At 36.6% G+C, this 27,500-nt stretch overlaps 1 protein-coding gene across 27 annotated transcripts in view; it reads left to right on the top strand.

Annotated features, from left to right (window-relative positions):
* The window catches only part of LOC106871616 (E3 ubiquitin-protein ligase TRIM45), a 253,827-nt gene that overhangs the window by 35,229 nt on the left and 191,098 nt on the right, over positions 1-27,500 (top strand). For 8 of the 27 annotated variants that reach the window (XR_016244665.1, XR_016244685.1, XR_016244667.1 and 5 more), the window contains exon 1: positions 9,269-9,461. The exons of 13 other annotated variants lie outside the window; for them this stretch is intronic. The gene's annotated coding sequence lies outside the window, so the exon portion shown is untranslated. Of the gene's footprint in view, positions 1-8,703; positions 9,462-27,500 lie in introns of those variants that run through there. 6 more of the 27 variants (XM_052973583.2, XM_052973595.2, XM_052973602.2 and 3 more) reach the window with 6 other exon arrangements.

Here is a 27,500-nt window from a genome sequence, read left to right as displayed (position 1 = left end):
TCATTTAATTTTCATTAATATTAATGACCATTCTTACAATTACAGATTTAATCTTGACTGCTTTTAAAACATTTTCAGCTAACAATATTAAGCAAGCTAACTTGTATTTAGCGTACATTCTTACATATATGCATACAAGCATACCAGTTTCACGTTCCCTTTCATTGGACAGTTTTGTTTAGAATGGAACAAAAATAAGGTTATAAGCAAACATATACAATTAGTTTAATATAGATACACATTTGAAAATGGTTTCGTTTCATTGGTCTTCTCAACTAACAGTCTTTACAATGACCGGTTGCATGCAATGAACAAATTTCAGTTTAAAACCATCTTATTATAAAATTGAAGAAAACCTTAAATCAAAAATAGCTTATAAAGAAGGACAGAGCCTGAATAGCCAGAGTAAAGAATTATCTGTAAAATATTAATCAATTAATACATTAAAAGTTATATCCTTAAAAAATTTTCATGTTGGATTACATATACATTTAGCAGTATATGCGCATACCAAACCATCTATAATATATGTATATTACTCTGCCTCTGGCATTCGAGTACTATTTTTTCCACCTTGTTTCGCATTTATGTGCTTATTCTGGTATATGTATATATATATATATATATATATATATATATACACATATATATTGTATAAAGATCGTGGGTAAGGCCAAAACAATTCAAAGTAAATGCAAGGTAAATCACCAGAAAACAAATATGTGAATTAATGTAGAGTTACCTTGTATTCAATATTTCAGGGCTATGACCCCTTTTTCAAGAAATTGATGAATGTTGCCGATGTGCGTGTGGTGTGTGTGAGCAGGTGTGGAGTGGACATGCGCAGAGGGGTAACTGATTAGAGAGTTTCCAGAGGGCTTGAACTAGCATATTAGTGAACACTTTATTAACAGTTTATCATTCAAATGTTAGAAAACTTCTCTTAAATCTACTTCCATAAACTACTTGTCCTCAAACTTAGGGGCCCACATCAGTTACCTTATTCATTGTATCCTTATTTCTAATCCACATGACTAAGCGATGTTTTGTGAAAATAGGCAGCTCCTCACTCTTTTGGGTGAGCTTAAATTAGGATTCACTCTTTTTTCTGCCAGTTCACTCTTTATTGCTTCCCTTCTAATATGTTCTGCTCATCATAGGATGAAGAGGCTGTGCTAGGGCTGCAACCAGATTTGTAACCAACTATGCTCTAGCAATTAGAATTTTCTGCTTCTCCTACTGTCTTGCCTTCTTCTCTGCTCCACCAGCTCTTCATTGGTAACAACAGCCCTTACATGGCTCTTGTTATCACAGCTCTAAAAACTCTGATTTTTATTTCTGTACCATATTATACCCTCCATCTGCTCTGTCAACTGAGTACAGCTGTAGTAAAGCACTGCAGTATTGAAGATTAATAAAGACCTGCAAATCCATAGCAATCTCTCCCAACTATATATTGCTCCTTGTTCCTTATGCACCTTTCACTTACCTTTATTGCTCTTCAAAGACAACAATTAACCAGGGGTCTAGATTTCCAACTGTTACCTTTATATTAGCTTCTCCAGTGTACTGGGACTCAAGCTCATTTAGTGAGGTTTATGCATAAGACCTGGCTATCACTGCACCTTTCCCTTTGTCTTGATGGTCAGAAAAATAATATTATAAGCTTTATCCCACTCTGTGTACACAATGATTACCTTTACATCTGTCAGAATTTCCCTTCACTGACTGTATAAAGGAAGACATAAAGACCCTACCTCCCTTCAAGGGACAAAGCAAGTCAGTTTTCTCATTGCCCATTCTTAAATAAATTCTATTGAGTCCCTTTCAAATATGATTTTTCCCCAGCTCTATTTAGGGCTGTGATCTGATCATGCTTAGAAACTGTTGCCAATGATTTGGGTAAAACTGTTGTCTTCATGTCTGTATTTCTCACTTGATGCTAATGTCTATGTATGAGCTTCAATGTTGTCTTTATTTTCTGTTTGCCAACAAATATGTGCGTGTATGTGGTATGGGTGTTGCTGTTATCACTTTTATGTCAAACAAATTTGCTTTCAAATATGAAATTTTGACTTTATTTTTTCAGGTGTATCTTTGTTTTATCACCATATTTTTTATCCTGTTTTTTTTTTTTAATCTTGTTTACCTTCATTAGATTTTGTATCTATGTGTTCGAAGGTTTTTCCTTCCTTGTCTTCAAGGTTTCCTTCCTTGTTAACAAACAACTCACTGCATTTCTCATTGAGGAAGACATGGTGATTATTGAAAATAAGAAATTAGAATAAAATGTTGTTTGAAAGACAAATCTTCTATCTACCCCAGGTATTGGGTTAAACATCTTAATGTATTGAAATTCTCTGTTTGTAAGATATATTAAAAAGAAAATTTGGTAATAATCCAGTTTCATCTGCACCATCACGAGGGATGTTCTCACACACCAAAACAACAACAACAATAAGAGGAATAGTAAACTATTGTAAAGACAACCACAAGTGAAAGACTCACTGTAAAAATGCTTGTGTTTTTATTTTTAAGATGGTAGGATATAATTTGGTGAACATTTGGCTACTATTTTTAACAGGGTGAGTGATTACACAGATAGTTAGTTATGTAGTAATTTATATAGACCGGCAGGCAGGCAGGCAGGCTGAAATATTATGTACAAAATTGATAACACTCAAAAGTGAGATTGAAGTAATGAGAAATAGGAGAGATACTCTGGAAGGTTTATATGTAAAAAAAAATGGTTATTTTGAAAGTAAAGATTCTGAGAGATTTATCAATCAAGTCAACAGTTAAGAAACAGATCTCACAATGGGAGACAATTGACGGTTAGTGGGAAGTGTTGTGCTATGAGATGGCAGGTGGTCAAGTGAGCAGTTACTGAAGGTGGGGGAAGGGAGGAGGTTACCATGGTTGAGGAAGGACGAGAGATTGGATGGTGAACCAGGGATGAAAAGAATTCTCTTGGAAATTATGAAACATGAGTAAACTATTTTGTATTTGAGTGAGAAATTTTTTTTTTTGTATTTGAGTGAGAAATTTAGTGTAATATCAATGTCTACAAAGAAAGGGCTGTAAGCATTTGGACCAGGTTCCTTGACTGAGAATAAGCTTGAGTTGGGGTTTTCTTCTTCTCTTTGCCCACCACCGTCTTCAGAAGCACTACAACAGATCAATGGCACTACCATCTCTTCTATGACTAAATCATAAAAATAAAAACTACAAGAATGTTGTTGTTATTTTTGTTATTTAGCCCCAAGTTAGGCTTGATCTCTCAGACTTATGATAAAAACTGCTTTAGCTCTGGTGCATCACACCACTTAGTTCAACACCCTCTTCTGGCTCACAGGTGCTTATACCAAGCAAGCATTCACACCCAGCTCCATATAAAAATCACCCCTATTTCATAATATAGACATCCTCTACATTTCCATAGATGCCAAAAACTAATTCTAAAACTGCTACATAATTCTTCCTCCTGTTCTCTAACATCCATTGACACCAATCCAACCTTGTCCTCAAACAATAATTCTTACTAACACACAATCAGCACGTAGTATTCCCCTCCAAGACAAATCTTGTGAACCTTACAGATAGGCCATCTCTGCTGTCCAGATTACACATCGACTTCACTCTTAAAAGGGATGCCAATCCATATGTAGAATTTACTCTTCCACCTCAATGCCTCACTTCACTCTTCACCAGAGTCATAGACTTTGCAGTTCATAACTCTTCTTTGCTCTCACACTCATTCCATGCTGATAATTCTCAGTATAGAAACGGAATCTTTTGAAATCCTTATTTCTTTAAAATATTTATGTTCATCCCTTACATACATCCCTAAATATCAGACACCAAATGACACTGATCTCTTTCCCACCTCCAAACCTATCCTCCACCAAACTATAACCATCCCAGTATCTACTGACTTGATCAACCACAACCTTATCACCATTACCAACCACACATCCACATTCTACACAAGGTTCCATACCCACCAGTTGTTATGGCACATCAAGTCAGGAGATTGGTAGGAGCTCTGCGAGTTCTACACTAACTACTCTTGATAATATATATACTTCACTGTACTCCTCTATATCCACCCAGCCACCACCACCACCCCCCAAAAAAAAATCACTGCAATAAGTCCCAACATCACCACTAAGTAGTTTACATGTTGCTAGGCTACAAAAGTTCTGATAAGAGAAAAAATAGAACATACAACTTGTGGAGAAAACCACCCACCCTACAAGTTTGGTTTCTTCTTCCTGGTACCGCAACTCATACAAGACCAGCATTTGAGCCATCTGAAGAGGTGGCAGAGAGGTGGGGGACACATTCCTCAAGCTCACTAAATATATTCCCTCACACTCTTTGGAACATCCCTTTCTATCCCCTTTGTACTACTTATACCCCACCCCCACTGTTCTCTGTGGGTAGACCCCAATACATTTCCAACACCATCTATTTCTCTGTCACTCACCCTCTCTCTCTTTCTCTCTCTCCCTCTTTCTCTCTCTCCCTCTCTCTCAATCTCCCCCCCCCCTCTCTCTATGACTGTCTCTATCTTTCTCCCTAAGTCACTCCCACGTTCTTCTCCATCCTGAAGTAGCCAAGTGTCTCCTCTATTGTAAGACAAGTATCTCTGTCCCTCTATCAGACTTTCATCTCTTGCCAGTCACACAGCCATTTCTTTTGGTTCCACTCCCTCTCTCAGCTGAGAGGCCTTTGTCTTGCAAGCTACTTGGCAACCCTGCTGGTGCTGGTGCCGTGTAAAAAAACACCCAGCACACTCTGCAAAGTGGTTGACTTTAGAAAGGGCTTCTTCCAACCATAAAAGTCATACCAAAACAGACAAATAATGGTACCCGGTGCAGCTCTCAAGTTTGCCACCTCCTGTCAAACTATCCAACTCAGGCCAGCATGGAAAACATGTTTTCCATCATGGTGATGGTTCTGTGAATAGTGCTCCTGAGGAAGCTTCCATACTTGCTACCTGCTTTGCATCCAGTTCCACATTGCATTCACCAAGAACATATCCACCAAAACTCAGACTTTCCACTCCATGTGACTCATCACTATGCTCAATTTCACACCAAGAGAGAAAGTATCTTCAGTCGCTACAAACCATCAATACTACCAGCTCTGATAATGTCCCAGATCACACCATCACAGTGTGTGTACTAAGGAACTCTTTCTCTTGCTCTCTCCCTCTCTCTCTCATTCTCTTTCTCACTTATCCACTCTCAATTTTTCTCCTTCTTTCTCTTCTCTCTCTCTCTCTCTCTCTCTCTCCCACACTTTATCGACTCTGCTGTGCCCTGTGCTTCAGGGTTTTGTCATCACACTCTTCCTCCTATATACCAACGACTAAATTGCCATCACCACCCACAACACTCACTACAATACAGATGGTACCAACCTTCATTCCATCCTAAACTTCTGTTCCACACCTAAGCATCATCCATGTTTAAACCAGACACACTGTGTCATGTCTGTATTGACTCTGGCATCATGCCAGTCATGTCTCCTTCAACAGCAAATAATAATAATAATAATAATAATAATAATAATAATAATAATAATAATGATGATGATAATAAATATAATAAAAGCAAAAGTCAAACATAATAATAATAATAATAATAATAATAATAATGATGATGATGATAATAAATATAATAAAAGCAAAAGCCAAACATAATAATAATAATAATAATAATAATAATAATAATAATTATAATAATAATAATAATAATAATAGTAATGATTTCATTTATTTGCCACAAGGACGACGGACGAGGGGGACAATACAAAGACAGACATATAGTGTGGTGGTTTGCATATAATGAAATGATGAAGAAAAAAAACATAATAATAATAACAACAACAAAGATTGTGGAGGGTTTCTACAAAAGTAATCTCAGATGTTATAGGTGCTCTGGGTACCGTCACTGTCAGACATAACAGTTACTTTATTGAGATTAGTGAAACTATGAGAGTTGCATTAATTCTGAAATCTGCTCTTTTGGGAATAAAGATTGTAAGAAAGATCCTCAATATCTAAGGAAACTGGTTGTGACCTGGTATCAAGGACATTGGTTCCTAATGTAAAGCATTCACACATACCATGAATAATAATAATAATAGTAATTAATAACGGGATTTTCCAGTCAACACTGACTGAATGATCCAGGCTAATCAACCAGACATAGTTATTAAAGACAGGGAAGAAAATACTTGTACACTAATAGATGTAAGTGTTCCCACTGATAAAAATATATCTGTCAAGGAAATTGACAAACTAAGTAAATATAAAGACCTGGAAATTGAAATACAAAAGATGTGGCATCTTAAAACGAGAACTGTTCCTGTAATTGTAGGTGCCTTAGATATGATAAAAAAAAGGGATGACAGAAACACCTAGATAAGATCCCAGGAGAACCATGTCTCAGAGAAATCCAAACGACTGTACTAACAAGTGCTGCCCACATCTTTAGAAAAACCCTATCTATTTAAATGTCTGTGTTGTTTTACATGAAGATATTTCACTACTTCCCCTCCCCAAGCTTTCAGTCATATTGTAACATCTCTTACCCTTCTCTTGCCCCAGGAAATTGGGTGTGTCTCAGCAAGTGACTGTAACAAACATGCAGATTAAAAGTTTAAAAAAAAAAAAAAATAATAATAATAATAATAATAATAATCTGAAAACTTTAGAAACACTCTACAATCTAGGTGTATTTCAAAAATTGGCATTACTTGGAACTGCACACATATTGCATAAAGTACTGTCTGGGTGAGGTCCTTGTTGTGACTTGATAGACCGTACAAACCCCCAGAAGACACAACGTCTTCTATCGACAACATCACGATATTGGATACTGTGCCATGTCTTAAATAATAATACTACTAATAATGATAATAATGGTTTCAAATTTTGGTACAAGGCCAGCAATTCTGAGAAGTGGGTAAATCGATTACATCAGCTCCAGTGCTTAACTATTATGAACCCATAAGGATGAAAGGCAAAGTTGACCTTAGTGGAATTTGAACTCAGAATGTAAAGACGGATGAAATGCTACTAAGCATTTCTCCCAGATTGCTAACGAATCTGCAAACTCACCACCTTAATAATAATAATAATAATAATAATAATAATAATAATAATAATGATGATAATAATAGTAATGATAATAATAACAACACCAATCACTTCACATACCTAGAGAACAACATGACACCCCATCCACATTCCAACATAATAGTATACAGCTAAAACCCTCACCACCCTTCCAAATACTTCGCTAGATTTCACCAGACAAATACACTTCTGAACATCTCAAAGACTGATCTTTCTCTTTAGAACCAGAAAATACTTCAATCCTCAACAACTATTAACCTTTTTAAAGATCAGATGAGACTTCCAATAGAGTACCACCCCCATTTCTGGGACTTTGATTGTGCTACACACACACACAGACACACACACACACACACACTTTGTCAGTTGCGACGATGCATGTTCTAGTTGATTTAATCAATGGAACAGGCTGTTCATGAAATCAACGTGCAAGTGGCTGAGCACTCCACAGACACATGTACCCATATCCTAGTTCCCAGGGTGATTCAGCATGACATAGAGTGAAATACTGGTACAACTCATTTTTGCCAGCTGGGTGAACTGGAGCAATGTGAAATGAAGTGCCTTGCTCAAGGACATAATGTGCCACCAGGAATCAAACTCATGACCTTACAATTGTAAGCCAAATACCCAAACCACTAAGCAATGTGCTTTCTCTTCAAATACCCCCCACACACACATTCTAGATTACATCACCTGTCTTTGAGAATTTGTGAAGACCAACGATATAGTCCCTTCCTCTAGGCCATAACAATGAAAAATATAAAAGAACCCCTCTACCCAACATTTGTCAAGACATCAGTCCACCATTTTAGATCCTTCATCACTGTATTTAAACTTACAACCCAAGTGATAGCACCACTTTCTCTCTCTCTCTTTCCCCACTCTCTACTCCCCCTCTCTCTCTCTATCTCTATCTAGCTAGCTTAGCTAGCTAGCTATCTGGTCTGCCTTTCTCTCCCTTTTTCATTTTCATTCAAAAGGTTTAAGGTCTCAAAATATTATATTCTCCACTCCCTGCTAGCATTAAGCTTATTCCAAACATCCCCACCAATTCTCCTCCAACAGATTATTTGTTATCGACACACACATCATTATCTGCAGAATTTGTTTTAACCTGAATGTATCTTGGGTTACATTATCTAATGTATCATTCCTTCCTATTTGTTTTTAAGATTACAAGGTATAATTCAAAAGAGGCTTAGTTGCTGTTCTACGTGGGTGTTCAGTGGCTGGCTCTGTAGGATGTGATTTGAGGGAGATTTGGCAATTATTTCTAGCAGATTAATTGACCACATGAAGACTTTCTCGTTGACTCAGAAGATTCTGATTTAAGGGAGATTTGGCACCTATCTCTAGCAAATCTAGTAACCACATAGAGGTTCCTTGTTTGGCTAGCTAGGTGTAATTTGAAAAAGATTTGGCAGTTCTTTTTAGCAGGTCTAAAGCTTCCTTCAGTTGATTCCTTTACACCTCCCTTTCAGCTTAAATGCTCTTCTGAAAAGCATGAATATCACAACTTCCCAACAATATCCATCCTTCTATAAAACATTAGACCAATATTATATTCTCAATAACATGGAGTGGGAGGAATATTAAACTTTGGACATTTTGTCAAATTGAATTCTTGTTGTTATGGAAACGTGTACTACCACTACTGCTGTTGTTGTTGTTGTTGCTGTTGATGACGTTTAGATTTTGGCATATTGCAAGATTTGATAGTAAGTTGCTTTAGTCAACACCTAACACCACCTCCCAACAATTTCTACACACACAGTTCCATTTATAAAACATTTTTTCTCTTCTTTTATTCCCCCCCCCACACTTTCTCATCCCCTTTACCACCTCCCTTTATCTTCTTCTACTTTAGCTTCTACGTTTTCTTCTCCCTCTCTTTCCTTATCACTCCCTTTTATCTTTACCTCTCACTCCCTTTTACATCTTATACAGCCATCATACCTCTCTACTAGCATTGTTATCTTTTTCTCTTCCCTCCCTTTTTTTTTTCTAACTATAACACACTCTGTCTATCTCCTCCCACATCTATTTAACTATCTCTACATCCTTTAACATCATTCCACCCCACTCCACCCCTATATACCTACTCTCTCTCTCTCTAACTCTCTCTTATATACATACACAGAGGCGATCTATCTTCCTCTCTTCTTACCCACCCTCCCAGCACTGTCTTCTCTCCAAGAGACTGAGTCAGCTTCCTATGTCAAGATAACAGTTTTCATAACCCGGGGACCATTCTACTTATTAACAGTTCCAAACCATTCATCCTCCACTTTCTTCTATAATTTCACAGGTAAGTCACTTAAAGTTTACCAAAATTTCTACGTGAATTAGTTTGTTGTTGCTGTTGTGAATTATTTTAGTCACTTATTAAAGTAATTTTCTCTTACAACACAATTATTGAAAAACTTAAAAACAGTTATATTTATCTGTCCATCTGTCTGCTTGTCCATCCATTGGTATGTCTGGCTATCTGTCTAGCTCTTTATATGTACACACACACACACACACACACACACATACATGCACCCATGCACATATATATCATAATCATCATTTAACATCCACCTTCCATGTTGGCATACAGGTTTATATATGTAAAAAATATATACATACATGCATACATACCTATATATATATATATATATATATATATATATATATATATATATATATATATATAGATATATATATATGTATGTATGTATGTATGTATGTATGTATGTATGTATGTACGTATTACATATATATATATAACCCATCATATACAAATAAGGGAGGGCACATATACATTTAAATATGCAGAGAAATATCACAATATATATATATATTTTGACATCGACACAGTTTCTAATCAAAACATTCCTCATTATTGGGCACACATGGTTTCACGTTTATAACTCATCAAAAGAACGTAGGTACTAAAATTATTTTTGATGTTGCGAGGGGCATCCAGCCATAGAAAGTATGCCAAAGCTGAGATTGGAGCTTGACATAGCCCTGCAGCTCACTGAATCCTGTCAGAACGTCTAACTCCTGCCAGCATGGGAAATGGATGTTAGATGAAGATGCTGATGATGATGTGTGTGCGTGCATATGTGTGTGTGTGGATCCAAGGAAGCTATTGCACAAGCACTGTTCTGAGTGCACTACTTCTTGTAACAGAAACAGCTGTAAGCACTTTAATCCTTCATTCATTGACATACATACATACATACATACATACATACATACATACATACAAAAACCTGGAAAAATTAGGGTTCTCAAAACCTGAAAGAAAAAGGCTGATTAGAAGACTACAGATTCAAGCCATCAATGGAACTGTAAAGATATGTAAAACTTTCCAAAAATTTAGCACATAAATACATATGCATGCATCTAGACATAAAAACGCATCCATAAAACAAACATACAAATCTGCGCATACACTAACACCAAATACTGCACACACACACATATGCACAAATACCTAGATGATGTTGATAAACGTTCCAATGAAGGAGCCTTGAATCTATGTTAGAGTCCGGCTCTTTCTCTATGGACAAGAAATACAGAAATGAAACTGATTGATAACATACATACATCCATATTCTTTTATTCTTTTAAACGTTCAGTCATTTGACTGCGGCCATGCTGGAGCACTGCCTTAAAGGGTTTTAGTTGAAGAAATCAACCCCTGGACTTATTCTTTGTAAACGTAATTCTTATTCTATTGGTCTCTTTTGCTGAGATGCTAAGTTACAGTGACATAAACACACCAACATCAGTTGTCAAGTGATTGTGGGGGAACAAACAAAGACACAAAGCCACACAAACATAAATATACATATATACATATATGTCATCATTATCTAATGTCCGCCTTCCATGCTACCATGGGCGGAACATATATATATATATATATATATATATATATATATACACACGACGCACCTCTTTCAGTTTCCATCTACCAAATCCACTCACAGGGCTTTAATTAGCCCAAGTTTATAATAGAGGACACTTACCCAAAGTGCCACACAGTGGGGCTGAACTCAGAACCATGTAGTTGGGAAGCAAGCTTCGTACCACACAGCTACACTTGCAACTGTGTATGTGTGTGTGAGTATATATATACATACATACATACATACAAACATACATACATGCATACATACATACATACATACATGCATGCATACATACATACATACATACATACATACATACATACATACAGACATATGTTCATACATGCATACGTTCATACATACATATATACATGCATGACCAAACATAAACTTAACTACTTATAAATAGATTAGTGTTTTATGCTTTTGAGTGTCTTCTTTTTCAAATATATGATACATTGACAATATATATACATATATATACATATATATATATATATATATATATATATATATATATATATCAGCCTCTTTCTTCCGGTCATCTCAACATGGGGAACCATTCATCCCAACACATTTTTTTTCTCTCTCTCCATTCTTTTTCTTCTCATCCCTTTCTGTCAAAGAGTGTAGACTCAAAACGTCAAAGACTTTTCTATTTTCTCTGAGCGGTAAACTAATGCATCTGCTTGTTGTTCCCTCACCTGTCTCTGTCTTTTGTTTTCTATATATTTGAACCATATATATATATATATATATATATATATATATATATATATATATATATCATCATCATCATCAGCATTATCATAAATACATACATAAATACATACATATACACACACTTCATCGTATGTATATATTTGTATATTTTGTATGCCTATCTTACTTTCTCCATTTATCCCCTTTTTGTCTCTCTCACACTCTTCTAACCTTTTATTAGGTTTTTTCTTTCTCTCTTTTCCAATCTCCTTTATTCCTAAATTTTTCTTTACCCTTTATCATTTTCTATATATTTAAACAACTCACTTTGTTTAGCAACCACCAACATTAAAGGTAATACTCCAGCATGACCTTACACTTATGGGCTAAAACAAGCTAAAGAACCTCTAACCAATTTGATTCTTTGGGAAACTCTCTGTAGACTTCATTTTATTTACTGTAAATTCAACAAAGAGGTTTCTCATTATTTTCTTTATATCTATTGGTAAATGTCCACAGAACATTGTTATATAATGGTGTTCACTTGTTGGCCTTTTGTACAATTGAACTGTGCCTCTCCGTGAAGGTACTCCAATGTACCATTGAAGGTTTAGAATCTCTGCATAAGACACAACTTCACTCACAATATTTGAGGCATCAACAATTCAGTTCATATGCTGTTCTTGTTGCTGTTGCAGTTGTTGTTTCATCCCAAATGAACCTTGACTGAGTATACCTATGTTCTATGTATTGGAATGTGACAGAGATTTATGTCAGATTCGGAGCAATGATATAACATTGTAATGTAGGTACAGGTATGGCCATGTGGTAAGAAGTTTGCTTCCCAGCCACATGTTTTCTGATTCATTTCCATTGTGTGCCACCTTGGGCAAGTGTCATCTACTTTAGCTTCAGGCAGACTAAAAACTTGAGTGGATTTGGTACACAGAAACTAAAAGAAGCCCATCAGATGCATGTGTGTCTTTTTGTCTCTCCCCACTACCCCTCAACAATCAGTGTTGGTTTGTTTACATCCCCATAACTTGTCAAAAGAGGCCAATAGCATAAGTACCAGACTTAAAAATAATAAGTACTGGGGTTGATTTGTTCCGCTAAAATTCTTCAAGCTAATGCCCCAGTATGGCCACAGTCTAATGACTGAAACAAGTAAAAGTTAAAAGATAATGTAAGGCTTTCCTTTAAAGTTATATAGGTACACAGATCATTCCAGCCATGACCATCTCGTTTATACGCAAGGCCACATTGTTCAAAGGAGCTTTATTTTTGAGACAGCATGGTGTGGTTTAATGGAGATTTGGTTGTTATTTTTATTAGGTCACATGATTCATTTGACTAAAGAGAAGATAAAAGACATGTGAGTAGGCAAGTAGCTCCTCTACAAGAACCTGCTCTACCCCAACATTTTTTATCATACCTTAACTCGCATCTAACATTAGTTTTGTAGACTTGCAAGCTACATAACAACCTCAATAGTGTCCATGGCACACAAAAAAACACCCACTGCACACTGTAAAATGGTTGGCCTTAGGATGGGCAGCCAATCACAGAAACCATGTCAAAGCAGACATTAGCGTATGATGCAGTCCTTGGACTTGTCAGATCCTGTCAAACTATCCAACCTATGCCAGCATAAACACAGATGTTTAATGATGCTATATATATTGGTTTCAAATTTGGGCCAGTGATTTCAGGGGAGGGGGTTTGTCAATTACATCAGCTCCAGTACTCAACCGGTACATATTTCATCGACCCCAAAAGGATGAAAGACAAAATCAACCTTGGCAGAATTTGAACTCAGAACATAAACACAGACAAAATTCTACCAAGCATTTTGCCAAGCATGGTAGTGATTCTGCCAGTTCACCACCTTAATGATGATATATATATTAATGTTTGTTTTTATTATTTATTACTTTTTGTAGAGTACATATTTATTATACATTTACCAGTGTCATGCAAATGGCACTCATGCCAATGGCATGTTAAAGCACCCATTACACTCTCGGAATGGTTGGTGTTAGGAAGGGCATCCAGCCATAGAAACCATGCCAAATCAGATTGGAGTCTGGTGCAGCCTTCCAGCTTGCCAGCCCTGGTCAAACCGTCCAACCCATGCCAGCATGGACAATGGATGTTAAATGATGATGATGACAGAGTCTTCAAAGTTTTGGCATGCTGACCTTTGTTAGACAAAGGTTAACAGACCAAAAACCTGAGTCACTGTTAGCCCGCTTTTCGTAAAATCACAAGGAAGCCAAGTTAGTTACTGAGAAAATGTATGTTGGAAATAAGGCGGACGTTATATAATGATGAGGATATATATTCTTCAATTATTTATTTTTTTTACTTGTTTCAGTCATTTGACTGCACCCATGCTGGCGCACCACTTTTAGTTGAACAAATCGACCCCAGGACATATTCTTTGTAAGCCTAGTACTGATTCTATCAGGCTCTTTTGCCAAACCACTAAGTTACAAAGATGTAAACACAGCAACATTGGTTGTCAAACAATGGTGGTGGGGACAAACACAGACACAAATGCACAAATATATATATATATATATATATATATATATATATATATGTGTGTGTGTGTGTGTGTGTGTGTGTGTGTGTGTGTGTGTGTGTGTGTGTGTTATCATCATCGTTTAACGTCCGCTTTCCATGCTAGCATGGGTTGGACGATTTGACTGAGGACTGGTGAAACCGGATGGCAACACCAGGCTCCAATCTGATATATGTGTGTATGTGTGTATATATATATATATATATATATATATATATATCTTTTACTCTTTTACTCTATTACTTGTTTCAGTCTTTTGACTGCGGCCATGCTGGAGCACCGCCTTTAGTCAAAGAAATCGACCCCAGGATTTATTCTTTGGAAGCCTAGTACTTATTCTATCGGTCTCTTTTGCCGAACCACTAAGTTACAGGGACATAAACACACCAGCATCGGTTGTCAAGCGATGTTGGGGGGACAAACACAGACATACAAACACACACACACATACACATATATATACACATATACAACGGGCTTCTTTCAGTTTCCGTCTACCAAATCCACTCACAAGGCATTGGTCAGCCCGAGGCTATAGTAGAAGACACACATATATATATGCATATATATATATGTATGCATGGTTAAGGTTAGGATAAAGCGTAAACATCACTCCAAAAGTCCAGGAATTACAATGGAGAGCTGTACTTTTTAAGCACTACTGAGATGCTTAAAAAATCTGGTGGTGTGGGTTATGGTCTCATCACTCATATAGTCAATCAGGTTGTACTCAAGGTTGTCATACCCAATGACTGGTGTAGCAACACCATTGTCAACTGCTACAAAGGCAAAGGTGACACGTTTGACGGAGAGGGTCATGGCCCAACTAATTAGGAAGAGAGTTAATCTAGATGAGATGCAGTTTGGTTTTGTGCCAGGGAGAAGCATGATTGATGCTATATTTCTGGTAAGGCAGCTGCAGGAGAAATACCTAGCCAAAGATAAACCTTTATACTTGGCTTTTGTTGACATGGAGAAAGCCTTCAACAGGGTTCTCCACTCCCTTATCTGGTGGTCATTGCAGAAACTAGGATAAAAGAATGGCTGGTGAGAGCTGTACAAGCCATGTACAGGGACGCTATCAGTAAGGTGAGGGTTGGCAACAAGTATAGCAATGAATTCAGTGTATAAATAGGAGTCTACCAAGTATCAGTCCTCAGCCCCCACTTTTTCATCATAGTCCTCTAAGCAATAACAGAAGAATTTAAGTTAGGCTGCTCCTAAGAGCTCCTCTATACTGATGACCTTATTCTTATAGCTAAATTGCTACCAGAACTGGAGAAAAAATTTCAAGAGTGGAAGCAAGGTCTGGAATCAAGAGGCCTCAGAGTTAACTTAGCAAAAACATAAGTCTTAGCAAGTAGGAAAGCTGACAAATCACCAATTCCTTCAGGTAGATGGCCCTGTTTGATATGTAGAAAAGGCATAGATAGAAAGTCCATAAGGTGTAACTGGTGCAAGCTATGGACACATAAGAGGCACAACAATATCAGAGGAAGGTTAACAGGGAAAGTAGTCTTTGTGTGTGGCAGATGTACAGGTACAATAAACACTAGAACTGTACAGAAAATAGACTTCATCAAATGCCAGCAAAGATACTTAGAAGTAGTTGGTAGCTTTTGTTATCCAGGTGACCAGGTCAGCAGTGGAGGTGGCTGTTCTGAGAGTGTAGCTACTAGAATAAGAATAGGCTTGGCAAAGTTCAGAGAGCTTCTACCTTTGTTGGCAGCAAAGGGCCTCTCTCTCAGAGTGAAAAGCAGATTGTATGCTGCCTGTGTGTGAACAGTCATGCTACATGGCAGTGAAACATGGGCTGTGACAGCAGAGGACATGTGAAGGAAATGAATTTGGTATGCTCCGCTGGATGTGCAATGTCATTGTATGTGTATGACTGAGTGTTAACATATTGAGAGAAAAATTGGGCATAAGAGGCATCAGATATGGTGTGCAGGAGAGACAACTGTGCTGGTATGGTCACATGATGGGTATGGATAAGGACAGATGTGTAAAGAAGTGCTGATCTTTAACTGAGGAAGGGACCTGTGGAAGCGGTAAACCCAGGACAACATGGGATAAGGTGGTAAAACATAATCTTCAAATGTGGTATCTCACAGAGGTGATGATAAGTGATTGTGACCTTTGACGATTTGCTGTGCTTGAGAAGACCCACCAAGCCAAGTGAAATTGTTGTTGTGGCTGGTGGCAGCTTCCATGCCAGAGACACGTAAAAGCATTTGTGCCAGTGATATGTAAAAGCACCAGTGCCTGTGACATATAAAGGCACCCATGCTGGTGACGCGCAAAAAGCACCCACTACACTCTCAGAGTGGTTGGCATTAGGAAGGGCATCCAGCCATAGAAACCAGGCCAAATTCAGACCATAACATGATGCAGCTCTCAGGCTTACAAGTTCCAGTCAAGCCATGCCAGCACTGAAACTGGACATTAAATGATGATGATGAGGGGATGTGTATAACTTGATCAGATAAGAAAAGTGAAGTGAGATAATAAATGTGTATTCCATTAGTTAGTAGAAACTGATATATATATTTATTACTCTTTAATGAAAATAGTACTGACAGTGACTTCGAAGTTTCAGACAGACTGCTTATAGCTTAACTGACCAAAACTTCAAAGTCACTGTCAATACTATTGTTGTTAAAGAATAATAAAATTGTACTCTACTAAAAGTATTGAGTAATATTTCAGTTTAATGTAAAATTGTTTTGATTATAACATAAAACAAATGCTAACAAATATATATATATATATATACATACATACATACATACATACATACATACATGAACACATACATACATACATACACACACACTGTGTATTCATTTACCCTATCCCATCCTAATCCATGCTATACTGTAAAACAATTTATATTGGTGCAAACGACGCAATAATGAGTCAAAGCTGTTGTTAAATGTGAGCAACACATTTTTGATAAGACAACACAAGAAAACATATGACTTTGACATGTAACATGAGATGAAACCTGGTACATAATTGTGGAATTCTCATTTGAGACATCACAATATATATTTCAGGTGAAGCACCACACCTGTTCAACAGTTCGTATTCGTCTAATAAACTGTTTTGACTCATTTGTTTACGGTTTGTTTCAGTATTTCTTATTATATATTCCCCATTATGCTTGCTTTTGTGATTTTCTTTGAAATCCATCCTTTTTGACAAATCCACCAATCCTTCTCAGAGGTTTAAACCTTTTAATCATCATCTTACTGGAATGCTGATGATTAAAGAGCTAAGAAGAAAATCTTAAATATGACGTTAGATATGCTACATATCATGTATACAAGCAAATGCACATGCATAAATACACAGATATACATACATACACACAAACACACACACATATGTCTGTGTGCGTGTGTATGTAGATAGATAGATATGTGTGAATGTGTGTATATATATATATGTATATATATATATATATATATATATGTATATATATATATATATATATATATACATATATATATATATATATATATATATATATATATATATATGAGGTGGTATCAAAAAGCTCCTGGGCTAGTTCTATAGTACACCAACATATGGCGGCACATGGTTGCATGCACAGTGAGAGCTATCAGTGACCTTCATGAGGCAGCATGCCAAGTGACATTGCTGTATTTACTTCACAAGTTGTGAAATTTTTAATCTTGTCATCGTGTGTATGCTGTAGTCTGCGGTTTGTTTCATGGTCAGGAAGTTGGAATAAAGATCCAACATGAAATTTTGGGAAGTCTGCTACACAGACACTGAGCATGCTTCAGTGAGCTTATAGTGATGAAGCAATGGGTTGTACACAATGCTTTGAGTGGAATGGGTGCTTCAAAAGTTGAACACCCCTGGAAGATGAGTAAGCTGGAAGACCTGCCATGAGTGTCACTCCCAGAAATGTGGAGAAAATTCATCAGCTTGTGCATGAAGATCATTGGAGGACAGTCACTGATGTTCTGAAGCTTTTAAGGGAGGACTTTTGGCAAAAGTGACTGTATCTGTGGAGTGCAAAGAATTGGATTCTTCATGACAACAATGCATCCTATCCCCAAGCTCTCCTCACTTGCCAAAAACAACATGGTAGCATTTCCACACCCACCCTATTTGCCTGATTTAACACCTGCAAATTTCTATCACTTCCCCTAGATGAAAACACAGCTCAAAGTTCGCTATTTTAAAAGTATTGTCAAGATCAAGAGCAAATTGCTGAAGGTCCTGAACTCACTCATGGAAAATAACTTCCAAGCTGGATTCCAAAAGTAATAGGAACACTGGGACCAGTGCATTGCTGTGTGCAAGGTGACTATTTTGAGGGAGATGATATTAAAACTTAGGCAAGTAAGTTAGTTATTTCTTATTAAATATAACTATTCTGAGTAATTGGTGTTAGGAATGGCATCCAGCTGTAGAAACATTGCCAGATCAGATTGGAGCCTGGTGCAGCCATCTGGCTTACCAGCTTTCAGTCAAACCATCCAACCCATGCCAGCATAGAAAGTCGACGTTAAACGACGACGATGATGATGATATATATATATATACCCAGTGAGAGAAAGTGAGAAGTATATCCAAACAACTGCTATGTTTGCATTGGCTCCACAACTAAATTTTTGACTAAAACAAACTATTAAAATGAAATTACTAAAATGCTGTTTATTACAAGAGAACAGCAAACATTCAGTTATCTTTTCTTGTATCTTAAATTTTACATAACTCAGTCAAAGAGGAAAACAATATTAGAAAATTCAGCTTCAATAATTTGATGTTTTTTTCTTCAAATATCTTGTCTTTCTGGGTTTTTGTTTTTTTAAGTTTCTATTACTGGCATCTTTTGTGCAACCAACATTTTGTAAAGTCTTATAAAACGGCGTGAGGATTTTTTAATATCAAGTAAATATGATGCAGTGACTGTCTGTCTCCCTCAACAGAGTTTTACTTTGTACAGTTTATAAATGGGTCTTTGACAACAGAAAAATCTTATAATTTTACATATAATTAGCCTCATAATTGGCATGTGTGAGTGTGTGTTTGGGTGTGTGTGAGAGTGTGTGTGTGTGTGTGTGAATGTGTGTGCATGTGTGAGTGTGTGTGTGTGAAAAGGTTGAATTATACTTCATACATCAAATCACACCCTACCAACATAAAAAGCAAGGGATGCTTTTTTTGACATAACGTTGAGCATTTCCAGGATCCTTTAAAAGGACATGTGATTATTTAGTTAGAGCTTCAGGGTTTTTCTGTTGTGCCGCCTATATTGTTAAATGCAATAATGGGCATGAAACAAATAAAAACTTTTCAACCAGCCATAACCAATGACTATATAAAATATAGACAGACAGACAGACAGATAGATAGATATATATATATATATATATATATATATATATATATATATATATATATATATATATATATATATATATATATATATGTGTGTGTGTGTGTGCATGTGTCCATGTGTATGTGTATGTATATATTCTCCTCCCTTCATATATATGTCTGTGTATACATATATATTCCACACACGCACATGATATATCCATACATACAGGGACAGAGGAGATGGACAGAGAAAGGGAAGGAGTAAAAGACTGAAATAGAATGTGATGGACAGATAGTGACATTCAAATGTGAATTGGAAAATGAAAAACAAACCAAGAAGGAGGTTAGAAGAAAAGAGCAACAATGAGAGAGGATGGGGGGAATACAGCTTGTGCATTAAGAATCCATTCAAAAACTTGCATAATTCTGTTGAACTGCTGACCTTAAGCATCTTCTCTCAGTGACTCACAGGTATTTTGTTATTGCCAAAAATTCCTGCTTCCTTAGATTGATGATACTAATAACAAAGTCAAAAAGACAATTTTAGTCAAATCATATATGCTATCACCCACAAGTACACATATATTCATAGGTGTCCTAGGTAAGCACTGCACACCCATCAAACATAGTGAATTCATCATAAATATTAAGTCACTCAAAAATATAATCAGAGATCACAATTTTTCTGTCTCCTGCTATGAAATACTTTGACAGTTAATTCTAAAACAGGGGTCACCAAACTTTTATCCTTGCAGGCCAGATAACTGAGAGAATGATGAGCATGGGCTGCATAACCATTTTCTTCAATACAGTACAGTGAACACACAAAAAATAAAGACAATCAACATATTTATTTACCAAAAAGTTATCAAAGAAGGTGACATTAGCAATAAGATAGTTATATCACACTCAGTATGCACACATCTGAATCTCACAAACTAAGCAGCAGAAAAGGTTGGTGAGATTTGTGAAACAGGTGTTTAGCTTTTAAGATATCATCAATATTTGCTTTGGAATTGCTGCATCCAACCAAGAGAATTGCTTCCAAATGTTCATCAGTCAACTTCGTTCGATGTGCTGACTTCACATTCTTCATTTTTGAAAAATGTTTGCTCACAGACCATAAGTTCTTCCAAACATTGATGCCATACCAGAGGCAAATGAACTCGCATTGCAGGTACTTACACAAAAAAAGGTACAGTGCAGCTGTAGGCCAGATGAACTGACTTTGTGGGCCAGATCTGACCTGTGGGCCATAGTTTGGTGACTCCTGCTCTAAAATAGCATTGCACACCTGACATTGTATGTACAAATGGATGGTAAGATAATGAGAGAAAGTAACAAAAATTAGGAGCAAAGAGTGATTGGCATTCCACTGACCCTGAACCTGTGTTCATTCTTTTGGTGAGATGTATAAATTCATTGACTGAGACTGATTTTCTTTATAGTAGTGCTGTTGTTGTAGAAAGTATAGTTCATATCCTTTGACAATAATTACTATGAGGTCTGAACAAAATGTGCTGGGACTGTTGCTATGGGAACAGAGCTAAAGCATGCAAAGTGATGCCACTTGGTATAGTTTGACCATAAACTCCTTCACTCATTCACACTGAGTTATAACATTCTCACTCACTTCCATTGTTTATAGACGTGCTTGGAAGTAAAGTGTGTAGAGTGTGGCCATCTCAAAAAGAAGATTAAGTTTCAGCTGTGCAGGATCTCCTTGACTGTGTTGAGGAAGACAAAACCTTTTTAAAAACAGTCATAACAGATCATGAATTATGGGTCTATGGCTATGATCCTGAAGTCAAGGCTCAGTCTTCACAGTGTAAGACCTAAACAAGACTTCAAGATGCTGAGAAGATCCAACAGAATGTGACAAGGCAGCTGCTCGTTATCCCAAAACAAGAGTTCCAGGAATGCTTCCAACAATGGAAACAATGTTGGATACAGTGTGCAGCTTCAGAAGAGGACTATTTTGAAGGAGAATTGATATCTATCCATCAAGCCATTCATCTATCTATCTATCCATTCATCCATGTGTACATACATGCATGTAATGACATGGTCACACCCTCTGGCTGAAAAAAGTAAAGGTGTGTGTGTGTGTGTGTGTGTGTGTGTGTATGTGTGTGTGTGTTACACCAACCTACATACATACAATGATTTAATAACAAGGAAAACAACTGATTAATTATTTCATTCTTTAGAATCATCTCACTTATGCCTGAATAGTAACACTTATGCATCAAAGGTATCACATCTTCAATAGACAATCCTTTGAAGCTACTTAAAAATACACAAATATAATTAGATGTAAGCTCTGTGTGCATTTATTTATACACATATATCATCATCATCATCGTTTAACGTCCGCCTTCCATGCTAGCATGGGTTGGACGATTTGACTGAGGACTGGTGAAACCGGATGGCAACACCAGGCTCCAGTCTAATTTGGCAGAGTTTCTACAGCTGGATGCCCTTCCTAACGCCAACCACTCAGAGAGTGTAGTGGGTGCTTTTACGTGTCACCCGCACGAAAACGGCCACGCTCGAAATGGTGTCTTTTATGTGCCACCCGCACAAAAGCCAGTCCAGGGGCACTGGCAACGATCTCACTCGAAAACCCTACAAAGGCCAGTCAGGCGGTATATAGTAGAAATTATGTCATCATCATCATCGGACGTTAAACTATGATGATGATGATGACATAGTTTCTACTATATATATATATATATATATATATATATATATATATATATATATATATATATATAGTCATATAGACAACTGCGTGTGTGTATATGTATATAGAGATATGTACATAGCTAGTCCTATAGCCTAGTCTGTGTAAGATCCTCCTGTACACATAGGCTGTGTGGCTGCAAGGTAAGAAGTTTGCTTCCCAACCACATGGTTCCAGGTTGAGTCCCACACACCATGGCACCTTGGGCAAGTGTCTTCTACTATAGCCTCAGGCCTACCAAAGCTTTGTGAGTGGATCTGGTAGAGGGAAACAAAAAGAAACCCATCATATATATATATATATATATATATATATATATATATATGTGTGTGTGTGTGTGTGTGTGTGTGTGTGTGTGTGTGTATCTATATCTATATATTTACCTATACATCCTCCTTTTTCGTTCTTCTATCTTATTCTGTTTTACATTTATGTTGTGCCTGGACCTCACATCTCTTTCTTTCTCTATTTTCATTTTTCCTATTTTCCAGGTGAGCAAGCCATGTATTCACCTCTTCAGCAAGACACCTGCTCCCTTTCTTCTATCATAGTTTCTTATTCCTCAAATCTATACCCTGCTCAGTTGAGGGGTCTTATCCTGTAGGTACTTGTGTGAAGGCACATGGCTTAGTGGTTAGGACATTTGGCTTATGATTATAAGGTTGTGAGTTCAATATCTGGAAGTATGTTGTGTCCTTGAGCCAGACACTTACTTTAACAATGCTCCAAAGCAATCAGCTGGCAAAAATGAGTTGTACCTGTATTTCAAAGAGTCAGCTTTGTCACATTCTGTGTCATGCTGAATCACCATGTTAAGGGTACATGTGTCTGTGGAGTACTCAGCCACTTGCACGTTAATTTCACAAGCAGGTTGTTCCATTGACCCGATCACCTGGAACATTAATCATTGTAATCGACAGAGTGAAAACTTGGCTCCCTCACCATTACTGATACCATGTGAAGAGTACCCGGCACAGTTCGCAGTTGGCATTAGAAATGGCATCCAGCTGTAGAAACCATACCAAAGCAGACACAACACCTGGCAGAGCATGCTGGCTCATCTGTTCTAGTCAAACTGTCTAACCCATGCCAGCAGGAAAAAAGAGACATTAAATGATGATGACGGCGACAACAACAACGACGGGGGTAGGGGTGAGGAGGAGGAAGAGGAACGTGTGTTTATCCTTATTTTTGCTATATTTGCTCTGTACCTCATAATTGACACTACTACTCAGCATAGAAGTTACTTAACTATACAGAAAGCAGAGTAAATTATGAAAATCTACATGGAGCTCTGAGCATAAACAATAAGCCCCTCGTACATTTATTTATACACGTGATTTCTACTATATATATATATATATATATATATATATATATAATAATAATAATAATAATAATATTAGGGACAAAATCCAAAATTACAGGTAAAAAACTCGATTAAAATCAATTTATAAAAAATTAAAATTAAATTGAGCCTTATAGATAAAGTATATATAAAATATATAGTTTTAGGGAAAATAACCAATTTTCAAGAACTCATCGGTGAAAATCCACTATCACATATAGAAAAATTAATAATTAAAAGCACAATAAATGAGTATAATATAAAGTAAAGTAAATATCATAAGATAAATATAATAATAATAATGTATAATATAATATAATATAATAAATATAATATTCATCATCATCATCATCATCATCGTTTAACGTCCGCTTTCCATGCTAGCATGGGTTGGACGATTTGACTGAGGACTGGTGAAACCGGATGGCAACACCAGGCTCCAGTCTGATTTGGCAGAGTTTCTACAGCTGGATGCCCTTCCTAACGCCAACCACTCAGAGAGTGTAGTGGGTGCTTTTACGTGTCACCCGCACGAAAACGGCCACGCTCGAAATGGTGTCTTTTATGTGCCACCCGCACAAGCCAGTCCAGGGGCACTGGCAACGATCTCGCTCGAAAATCCTACAGGAGCCAGTCAGGCGGTACTGGCAACGGCCACGCTCAAAATGGTGCATCTCATGTGCCACCCGCACAAGAACCAGTCCAGGGGCACTGGCAACGATCTTACTTGGCTTGCCGGGTCTTCTCACGCACAGCCCATTTCCAAAGGTCTCGGTCCGTAGTCATCGCCTCGGTGAGGCCCAATGTACGAAGGTCTTGCCTCACCACCTCAGCCCAGGTCTTCCTGGGCCTACCTCTTCCACGGGTTCCCTCAACTGTTAGGGTGTGGCACTTTTTCACGCAGCTATCCTCCTCCATTCTCACCACATGTCCATACCAGCGCAATCGTCTCTCTTGCACACCACAACTGATGCTTCTAATGTTCAGCTTTTCTCTCAAGAGAAAAGCTGAATCTTGAGAGAAAAGCTGAATCTTGAGAGAAATATTATATTATATTATATTATATTATATTTATCTTATGATATTTACTTTACTTTATATTATACTCATTTATTGTGCTTTTAATTATTAATTTTTCTATATGTGATAGTGGATTTTCACCGATGAGTTCTTGAAAATTGGTTATTTTCCCTAAAACTATATATTTTATATATATATATATATATATATATATATATATATATATATATATATATATATATGCATATATATATGCATATATATATGCATATATATATGCATATATATTGGGTTGTCTGGAAAGTTCATGCTGATTTATAGTAGCTTACCTTTTGACTTATTTGCCATGAAACCACCATGAAACCACCTCAATTCTGGGAAGAAAGTATTTTCAAGTTAAAGGAAAGATGGAGACGCATTGTGCAACAAAATGGTTCATATTTGGTTGATTAAAAATGTAATGGCAAGTATTTATTGACCTTTTTCTTTCCTTTAAAAATCAGCACCAAATTTTCAGACAACCCAATATGTAACTTGTTATATTACTGTGTGCATGTATATATGTATACATCCAATTCCAGTCTACAGTGTGTGAGTGTGTTTGCGTGTGTATTTATGTGTGTGCATGCATTTCATGTGTGTCTCTAGTTCTAGTAATATCCAGTAAAATAATCATATAGTAGCTGTGTGTTTGTGTCTGTGTGTGTGTGTGTGTGTGTGTGTGTGTGTGTGTATACATACACACAAGGTGTTCAAAAAGTCTCTCTGCAGTGAATTTTTTCATCCTGACTCTCTCAGAGTCAGACTCTCCAGGATGCAAGATGTATTTCAAAACATGAGTAAAAGAGTCAACTTCTGTATCGAAAATGACGGACGACACTTTCAACACCTCTTATAAAGTTTTTTTAAGTTTTGTAACGACTAATATATTCTTCTGTAGTCTTATTCTTATAAATATTTATTTTGCAATGAAATACTTACTGTGGAGAGACTTTTTGAACACCCTATATAAATATATAGATATGTTACTATCTAGTCTTATAGTCTAGTCAAAGGATCCACCATTACAATCATATATATACAAGCTCTAATTACTAACATCTGTTCAAAAGTCTATTTTAAACTCAATATGTCTACAAATAAAACATAGGCTCAAACTCCCATTGACTCCTGAGACACGCATCTATTTATTCCCAACTCTTCCCTCCTTCTGAGACTTCCTCTAAATTTGGCATTACTCTTCCCATTCTAGCATTTATCAACAATGTTCAATGTTGGCTTTATATCAAACAACTACAAGAAAAGTAGCTTGAGTGCAGTGCCAGTTTCTGTACAAGAGAGTACATAACAGTTTAGCCCATAGCTATTCTGCCATGAAGCAGATAAAGGAATATTGTGTTGTAATTAGCTTGTTCACTGTGTATTTATCTAAATAATCTGAAAGTAAACTATGAAAGACAATCACTGGGTGCTGGGCTTTCTGAGACTAAACACCACCTCTCTTATCATTCTCAACTGATTCTTAGCCCCCATTCTTTATATAGCTCAGACTTTTTTGTTATCTTCTGAATATACTAACTCTATTTTACAAATGGCATTTATATACTTGGTTCTACACACACACACACACACACACACACACACACACACACACACACACACACACAACACACACACACAACACACACACATATACATAATATTATATAAATGTTTTATGTGTGTCTGTGTATGTCTGTGTGTCTGTGTGTCTTTGTGCTGTGTATAGTATATACATCGTCATCATCATCATCCTTTAACGTCTGTTTTCCATGCTGGCATGGGTTGAATGGTTTGACCAGAGCTGGCAAGCCAGAAGCTACACCAGGTTCCAGTCTGATTTGGCTTGGTTTCTACAGCTGCATGCCCTTCCTAATGCCAACCACTTTACAGCATGGCCTGAGTGCTTCTATGAGGCACCAACATGAGTGCCTTTTACATGGCTTTTGACATATATATATATATAGATAGAGAGAGAGAGAGAGAGAGAGAGAGACAGACAGACAGACAGACAGAGGGACAGACAGAGACAGAGGGACAGACACACATATATATAAATATATATATATATATATATATATATATATATATATATATATATATATATATATATATATATATATACAACATTGATGCAAAATGTTATTGTGAAATGTGTTATAATATATGAGAATATATTTGAACATATGCATAAATATATGTGTATATGTGCTTGTGTAAGTATGTATGCATATGTATTACTTATACATCATCATTATTTCAATGTTGTATTTCATACACTGGTGTAATTACAAATAACAGCTATATTAAATTAATGTGCAACTCCCTCTAATAATAACCATAAAATATGGTCAGCGGTTGACTGAAAGCAATGATGCCACCATTTTTTTTAACATTCTTCTGAAATATTTGTAATTATCAAGAGAACATACATAGAGATGCCATCTGCATAGAAAACATGCTGGATATAACAAGTATAACTCTAATTTTTAATTAAATATGAGTCCCCACCCTCTGCTCTTATGAGAGAAAAGCATTGGCTTAATGCTTAAATATGATCAAGATAATTAGAGGTAACAACTCAAAAGTTTTAATTAATCAAATTTACACAAGGTGTGAAGTGAAGCAAATAT

The sequence above is a fragment of the Octopus bimaculoides genome, chromosome 1 (assembly GCF_046866305.1).
Source record: "Octopus bimaculoides isolate indiv1 chromosome 1, ASM4686630v1, whole genome shotgun sequence".
NCBI classification, from domain to species: domain Eukaryota; kingdom Metazoa; phylum Mollusca; class Cephalopoda; order Octopoda; family Octopodidae; genus Octopus; species Octopus bimaculoides.
The sequence above is the reverse complement of the archived record's forward strand: the minus strand, read 5'-3'. Positions and strand labels throughout refer to the sequence as shown.